The 7,965-nt window shown below is 50.0% G+C and overlaps 1 protein-coding gene across 1 annotated transcript in view; it reads right to left on the minus strand.

Annotated features, from left to right (window-relative positions):
- The window catches only part of MRAS (muscle RAS oncogene homolog), a 50,673-nt gene extending 43,227 nt beyond the window's left edge, over positions 1-7,446 (minus strand). The window contains exon 1 of the mRNA XM_080934789.1: positions 7,088-7,446. The gene's annotated coding sequence lies outside the window, so the exon portion shown is untranslated. The remainder of the gene's footprint in view (positions 1-7,087) is intronic.
- Between the last annotated feature and the right edge of the window lie 519 nt (positions 7,447-7,965).

A 7,965-nucleotide genomic window follows, 5' to 3' on the forward strand; every position in this document is an offset into this window, starting at 1 on the left:
TAATTCTACCAATCTGTGTACAGCTCCACATAACTACAAACAATTCTAATCTCATACTGTGGGCAACCCAACACACAGTATGTGCTATAGGTTCTTGTAAACCCAAACTTCTCTTTGGAAATTAAGTCTGTAAACACAAAACGTTCATTATATTTCTGTATAATCAAATAAAACTTAGTTCTATAGCCTGTGTAACTGCTTTTGCTGGTGCCACCTGTATAATAAGACAACCTCTAGGTCCTTTCAGCCTTGGTGACTTTTGTAACATCTCCATCAGATGGAAAAGGATCCAGCCAGGTTTATCTCTTACTGGCAACTCAATAAAAGGTATTTCACCTTTGACAGATCCTATTGAGGATCTGCAGGCCCCCTCAGGTCACCATAGCATATCATAAAACTAGTTCAAACCTCAGCCCTTCCCCCCCCCCCACCATTAGTGTTGCACTTGAATAGATCTGCCAGTAGGGAAAGGCCTTCTAGAACAGTCTATGTCCCCACCAACAGCTCTACAAAAAAACAGCACTCTGCTGTTCTTACTCAAGCCCCAGCTGAACGCAGATCCAGCTTGTGGGTGGAAAGGCGAGGCTGCCTGCAGCAGTCACCGGGAGCATCTACCGTCTGCAGCTGAACAGCTGGTATCCATGCTGGGCAGAGAAGAGAACCCCCTACAAAGCACCCAGGCCCATTCTAAAGGAAAAATTGGAACATGCAGAGTTGGGGATCAGAAAAGCATCTCCACTAGACTCGGTCTGTTTCCTTAAAGGCCTATACTTTTGTTTATCCAGTTGGGATTTTTTTGTTTGGTTTTGGTTTGTCTGGTTGGTTGGTTAGTTAGTTTGGTTTGGTTTTTTTTTTTTAACACAGGGTCTTTCTACAGAGTCCTGGCTGTCCTAGAACTCACTCTGTAGACCAGTCTGGCCCTGAACTCACAGAGATCCATCTGCCTCTGCCTCCCAAGTTCTGAAATTAAAGGTGTGAGCCACTATACCTGCCCTATACTTTTGTTTTGAGACAGGGTCTTGTGTATTCCAGGCTGGCCTTGAACTCACCATGTAACTAGGAAGACCCTAAACCCCTGATCCTCCTGCCTTGACCTCTGAAGTGACAGGGTTAAAAAAGCATGTCCCACCATGTCCAGCTCACTTCTATAGTTCAGAATATAAAATGGACATTGACAATGATTGTTTCAGATGAACTTTACAAATCATCGGATTTTAAGAGGACAACCATAGCTCTTCTGTCTTTTCCAACCTCCTGTTCCAGTCTCCATTTAAATTACAGCCAGTTTAGAAAACACTGGTGACTAAATTATGCTCCAAAACCCAGTGATCAAGACAGGTGTTTATGAAGACAGATGGACAGGCTTGAAAAAGACCTTTGAGAAAAGCCAAAGCCCACCAGAGGAGGATGGCACTCCTACGAGCACTCGGTGGAGGACTCGCTAGCATTTTTGATGGGTTACCTGGGTATGAGAGCAGAGAGAGGTTTAATACATGGAAACCAGCCACAGCCCTCAACAGGCTCACACTAGGCCCAAACTCACCAGGCTATGTAAGTCCAGTGGTACCATGGGAAGGATCAAGTGCAGATAAAACAGTCATAGCGGTCTCTTCTGAGTCCCGGTTCCAGAGTGTTCTTTACATTAGCCTTGATATTTTTCTTTTTAAAAATTAAAGACAATGGAGTGAGCAAGTGATTTAGGGTTCATCTGTGCCTGAGTAATGGAGCCAGGGTTACTGACAGTCCCTGCCATTTATGAATCAGCCACAGGTTCACCTCTGTAGTCTCTGCTGCCTACGGTGTTTTCATGTAAAAAGTATTCCACCTCTCTCCGTACAGACCCCTGCCCCGTAGCATTGATGAATCAGACCTCAGAGCACCAGCAAAGTGGGACTGTGTTGTTTGGTCTTCCACTCCAGTTCTGGGAACAACAGATGTAGCAGAAGTGACACATGCCTGAAATAGAACATGCTCAGACTCCTCCTTGGCACTGCATCTCTAAGCTCATGATGATAGAGACCTGTTTAACCTTCCTAAATCCTGGTCTCCACAACCATAGAAGGCTGACAAGATCCAGTGGCACTGTCATGAGTAAGTGTCGCCACAGAGATGGTGACTATAAAGTGTCCTGTGCAGGGCAAGTCCACGTGTCCTTGCTGAAGAGAAGATAGGTAGGCAGATGAGTGGGCAGGTGGATGACAGACAGGCAGATGGATGGATAGAAGGACAGATAGGTGGACAGATGGACCCGTGGGTGGATATATAGATGGCCACACAGACAGGCTATCTTTAAACCAAGCCACGGAGAAGAAGCTGAAGAAAAACTGTCCATTCCATAAGACACCTAACTGTGAGTGGTTTGTGTGGGTCAGGATAAGGGATGAAAGGAAAGACCTTTAGGACGATGAGCAAACTCCCCAGTGGAGCAGCCCAGGCTGAAGGGCAGTAGGTATCCTGTCTCTACAAGGGTCCAGCTGAAGCAAAAGCTGACACATGGAGGACTCTCTAGAGAGCTTCCTAGCCTTTACACAGGGGACAACTTCACACTCGGGCTGTATCGGTCCATTCATAATCTTCACCTTAAAACTAGACTTTTATTTCCCTATTAAAAGTTTTTCTTTCCTTTCCGTTCTGATCAGTTTTATTTGTTGGTTTACGTGTTTGTTTCTGGGTATGTGCACACAGGAGTCAGAGGAGCGAGTCACGGTTTGCAGGAGTGAGTCCTATCTTTTTACCATGCAGGTCCCAATGACTGAACTCAGGCCAACAGGCTTGGCAGCAAGTGCCTTTCCCTGCTGAGCCATTCCCACTGGCCCTCTCTGTAGTTTCTGAGTCAGTCTCATGTAGCCCAAAGCTGGCCCCAGACTTGCTATGTAGCTTAGGATAACTTTGAACCCCTGCTTTTCCTGCGTCTACCTCGTGTGCTGGGATTACAGACTTCTATTACCACGTCTGTCTCTGATTTTTCCTGGAGCATTAATCTGAACAAGATAGCCATTTAAATAAACAAGTCTGATATGATGCCTGCTGGTATTTTTTTTTTTTTTTTTTAGTAAAGCATAGTAACAACTACTATCTGTTCCAATGGGAGATCTGTCTGTGCCTCGTTGTAAATGAACTTTCCCATTACGACGAGGATGAGGGGACGGCTCTGCTAAGTGTGACTGTATATTAAGTGTGCTGGAGGGGCCTGCTGGGTCAGGATTCTGCTATCCGAGATAGCCACAACTCTGATTATGCTTTTTCTCCTGGCCTTTCTGGTCTCCCGGCATATTTCATCTGTGTGTTTCATCTAATCCCCATGACAAGCCTGGGTAGAGAAGCCACAGACAGAGCCCGGGCCTGCTCAGCGCGGGATCCACCCAGGCCCTCTAGACAGTCTCAGAGGACCAGGGCTGAGCTTAGAGCTTCCTAGCTACTCATTTTTGCCCACCACTCCTTGCTACAGAATCAGTTCCATTCTCGGTGGTCTTCAAAATCTTACTAATAGAACAATCAGAAGATAGATCATGGCTTTCATCCATTGGGAGGTAGCCTCAGGCCAGGCTCTCCAGCCGGAAGGGCTCTCCAAGCCACTGTGTCACCTTAGCAGCTGGGGAGACCCAGACTTTCATTTGACCATCTGGCCATCCTCAAACCCATCTAACGAAGCTCCCAAGTATATTAAAGAAAAATAACAGGCTGAATTCACAGGGTTGCTTCATGACTCCCATGAGAGAAACACCTGAAGGAAACTACCTTGGAGCACAAAAGCCAGCTGAAAAGGTTCTGGGGTGGGGTGGGGGGGGTATGGAGGTGTAGAAGGCAGGCTAAGCAGGGTTGGTGAGGTGACACTGTCAAGGACCTATGGGACAAAAGATGCCACCGTGGCCTGCATAGCAGCTAGTATCGGCAACACAGCTCCTGTCCCAGACCCTCCCAAGGAAGGCTGCAGGTTGAGACCACAGACCTTACCTCAGCCTGGAGGCAGTATCCCAGTCACTGTATTATTTTCTGGATTCTGTCTCTGTCCCTTCAGGATGCTCTAGAGGTGAATAGTGCCCAGCTGTGACAAAGGACCACACAACAAGTCTCAAAAAATAAGGCTAACCCGTGGCTCATTTTCAGAGATTCGTGACTGCCCCCCGGTCATATGCTATGACTGCTAATCTTGTTAACCTGATGAGATTTAGAATCATCGCCTCAGGATCTAACTCCCTGGGCATGTTTGTGAGGGTGTTTCTAGAGATGTTTGATGCAGGAGGAACTATAGGTATCATCGATGAGCTGGTGGCCCTGAACTAAATAAGGAGGAAGCAAACAGAAAGCCAGCATTCATATCTCCCACTCTATCGATGGATGCAGTGTGACCAGCCTCTCATTCACACTGACCCAGCTAGAAGCTCTCATCACCATGCCCCCTCTGTCACGAGGGGCTGTACTCTCAAACTGTCCGGCAACACGAAGCCTTTCCAGTCTTTTCCCAGGTCTCCTGTCACAGTGACAAGAGAAATAACCAACACGCACGCTCAACTCTGCACATCAAACAATGTTGTCTGACTTCTCATACACATAAAAAGTGGCTTCTCAGAGCTGGAGAGATGGCTCAGTGGTTAAGAGCACTGGCTGTTTTTCCAGAGGTCCTGAGTTCAATTCCCAACAACCACATGGTGGCTCACAACCATTGTATAATGAGATCTGATGCCCTCTTCTGGTGTGTCTGAAGACAGCTACAGTGTACCCACATATTTAAAATAAATAAATCTTTTTTTTTTAAAGTGGCTCCTCAAGATCATGAAAACCATGAGTCTAGACTCCAAGCCTCATCCTTCTCAAGGATCTACCCACACAAGAACTAGCTGGAAGGGTGCAATGGTCTCCTAAGAGCCAAGTGTGTCTTTGGGAGATCTGAGCTATGGCTAGCCTATTGTTACTTGTGTTTTGCTACTTGTAGCCCAATGCATCCCTGCAGATTTAGGCCATGGGGCCTAAAGCATCGTATTAAACTATAAGGGTAAGGCTTCAGAGTCCATCGACAAAGTACTCAGCTCAGCATCTGTATCATGGGCACCCGGTATGCGCTCCAAATTGCAGAATGCTCAAACCCAGCTCCTCCATTTTCCCCATCTCTCTATGAAGGTGCTGATACCTCACAGCCGACTTTTGCCTGCACTCACATCCTCAAGATACTAGTGAGCATTCCAGCTTTTCACAAGAACCCAAGTCCTACCTAGCATGACTTGCACAGACCACACAGTGCTCCGGAGCAGTGTGTTTTTGGGTATTCCCAGGGAAGTGCACTGTCTGGGGCATCTCATTGGTAGATAAGATTACTATGGTAACAACATGTGTCCAGTATAGAATAGAGATTTTCTGAGAACTGAGTAGATCCAGGGGGTTGGTAAACATGTGATGTTAGGACCTGTCACTCAAAAGGGCTCAATTCATTAACATCCTCCCTGGTTCTGGGTGATGATCACTGGGACCAACCTCAGAGGGACAGTGACTTGTCACTTCATAAAAGGGTATGAAATATCTGAGCCTAAAACTAGTAATAAAAGTTACATTTGTCACCAAAATAAATAAATAAATAAATCTTATGAAAGCAGTCAAGTAGAGTGCTGTGTGTCTTTAATCCCAGCACCCAGGAGGCAGAGGTCAGAGGATCTGTGTCAGACTAGCCTGGTCTACACTGTAAGTTCCAGGCCAGCCATGGCTATGGAAATTGCTTTAGGCAGGAGCAAGGCCACTACTTGAGAGGGAAGTCAGTCACCTGCCTCTCCAGAGGGCCGGGCCTTTCTTCTCCATAAGGAAATGTCAAGGTCACATCTGGGGGGAATGACAGTTTCTAAGCACTGGACTTGCTTAACCTCCCACTGCAAAGAGACCAACCTTGAAACCCACTGCACCAGAGCCCCACACCTCCCACCACGGTGGAGAAAGGCCAAACCATGCCATAAAACACAGAGAGATGCTAACTGCCTGCTGGGTATCATGAGCAGACCTATGAGTAAACACCACGGCCTGAAACATTTTTCAGCACCAGTCAGCAGGGACGTGCAATTTACAGGAAATAAGGTTTACGGAATGTCAGCAGCTCAAATTTCTTCTCAGGGAAAAGGGGCCGGAGAAACTCTATGAACTGCCTCAGTGAAAGTGCTTTGTTCATAGCTGAGCCCTGACATGCGTCAGTTATTAATATACATAGCCGCCACCTCACATTTCAACCCACCACTGCAGGACGTGCGGATTGGTACACTATAAATGCCCAACACAGGCTGCCGTAGCCGTAAACCCCAGCTTCTTAGAGCCTCACTCACAACAGGCTTAGGCACAGTCCTGGGTAGCTTGTCTTCCTACTTTTCCCTTTCTGGATACCACCGCAACAGCATCTTTCTGAAGGCGTCCTGTCTGAAGATGGGCAAATTCCCATCAAGTGCCAGGGCTTTGTAATCTTTGCTTTTAAGTCTTCTCTGCTCACTTCTCAGCCAGGCAGACCTCTGGAGGCCACAGTTCTGAGCATCACCAGTCAGACTCTAATTTGGTCCAGAGAATCAAAACTCGTTGCAGCCCAAGAAGGTTCTCCACCATCGGGGTGGGGGTGGGGGGAGCGCTCAGGTCAGAGTTCAGGTGACGCTTTGTCCTAGTCTCCAGACTGCACTTCACCCCCAAGCCACCTCAGCTCTGCGGGGGATTCTAACGCGATGTCAAGGGCCCACTCAGATGCCCACATTTGCTCTTCTGAGCAGTCGTCCCTGACCTAACCCTGGAGTAGAGGCTCTTGAGCTCCCACAGGCCACATTGGACTGTCACTCAGTTTGTGCCCCTGCTTTCCGAGCAGAACAGGATTTGGCACTGAGCCTGACACATGATGAGCACCGGGCCGCATCAGTTTAATGAGTGAGCACAGGCCCCAGTTGTGACCAGCGATCCAGCCACCAGCAACCCGAACTCGGGGCGCAGTAAAGAGTTGTTTATGAAGCAAGCTGCTTTTTGTTATCCACATAAATGTGCCACCCCTCCGCAGATCTTTACCCTGGTTTACGCCATTTTAAGCCCGGAGAGCCCCTACCCGACCCCGCCGCCCATCTCCCTGCCGAGTCCTTACCCGGGAAGCCGAGGAACCCCAGGATGACTACAATCAAAGGAGTCTGAGCGGCGGCTAGGCCCTCCCCACTTGGGTCGGTGTGTGGCGAGTGACTCCTCCACTGGACACCGTTACGCCAGAGCGGGTGGTAGGGACCGAGGCCACGCACAGCCGGAGCACGCCGTCACCCGGTTGCAGCCCGGTGCAGCGCAGCGCAGCAGGGCGAGCGCAGACCCGGCCACACCGCCGGCCACACCTCCAGCCCCGGAACGGAACAAAGCGCCCGGCGGCCTCCTCCCGGCGCGTTCCCGCCGGGGCTGGGCTCCCGCCCTCGGCCACCGCCTCCTCGCTCGCACCCGGAGGAGGGAGCGCCGCGCCCGCCGGGCCCCGCGCCGCCGACTGACGGCCCCCGCGCCAGCCAGCCGGGCCGCCGCCGCCGTCCCCGCCCCGCCGCCGCCTTAAAGCGACCGCGCACCCCGCTCCACCGGGCACTCTCCGAGTGACTGCGATGATCTCACCCGCCCCCCAACAGCACCACTGTGGGCACTGGGACAGCTGGCACCGAGCAAGGGTCCCTCGCCTCCACGCACTCACCGCACTGACCTGCAGCCCGCGAGCTGCCGACGAGCCTGGGACACCTAATCGGAATTCGCCCCGGATCGCTTTAAAAGAGCCAGAGCTTCAATCTTTAACTCTCTGCCGTGGGCTGCCAACTTCGGGACCTGCGGATGCCTCCCCAGTTCTAGAAGACTCCTGTCGCTTCAACCACGTCCTCAGAATCCCGGGCTTCTGAGGGCCTGCTGCTTGCGTTTGCTAGGTGGGAGGCTTCAGGCCTCAAAGTTCCTGTGAATTGGCTAGCGACCTGGACAGGAGGCGCCGGTCATACACCATTTAGCCGT

The sequence above is a fragment of the Micromys minutus genome (genome assembly GCF_963924665.1).
Source record: "Micromys minutus genome assembly, chromosome: 21".
NCBI classification, from domain to species: domain Eukaryota; kingdom Metazoa; phylum Chordata; class Mammalia; order Rodentia; family Muridae; genus Micromys; species Micromys minutus.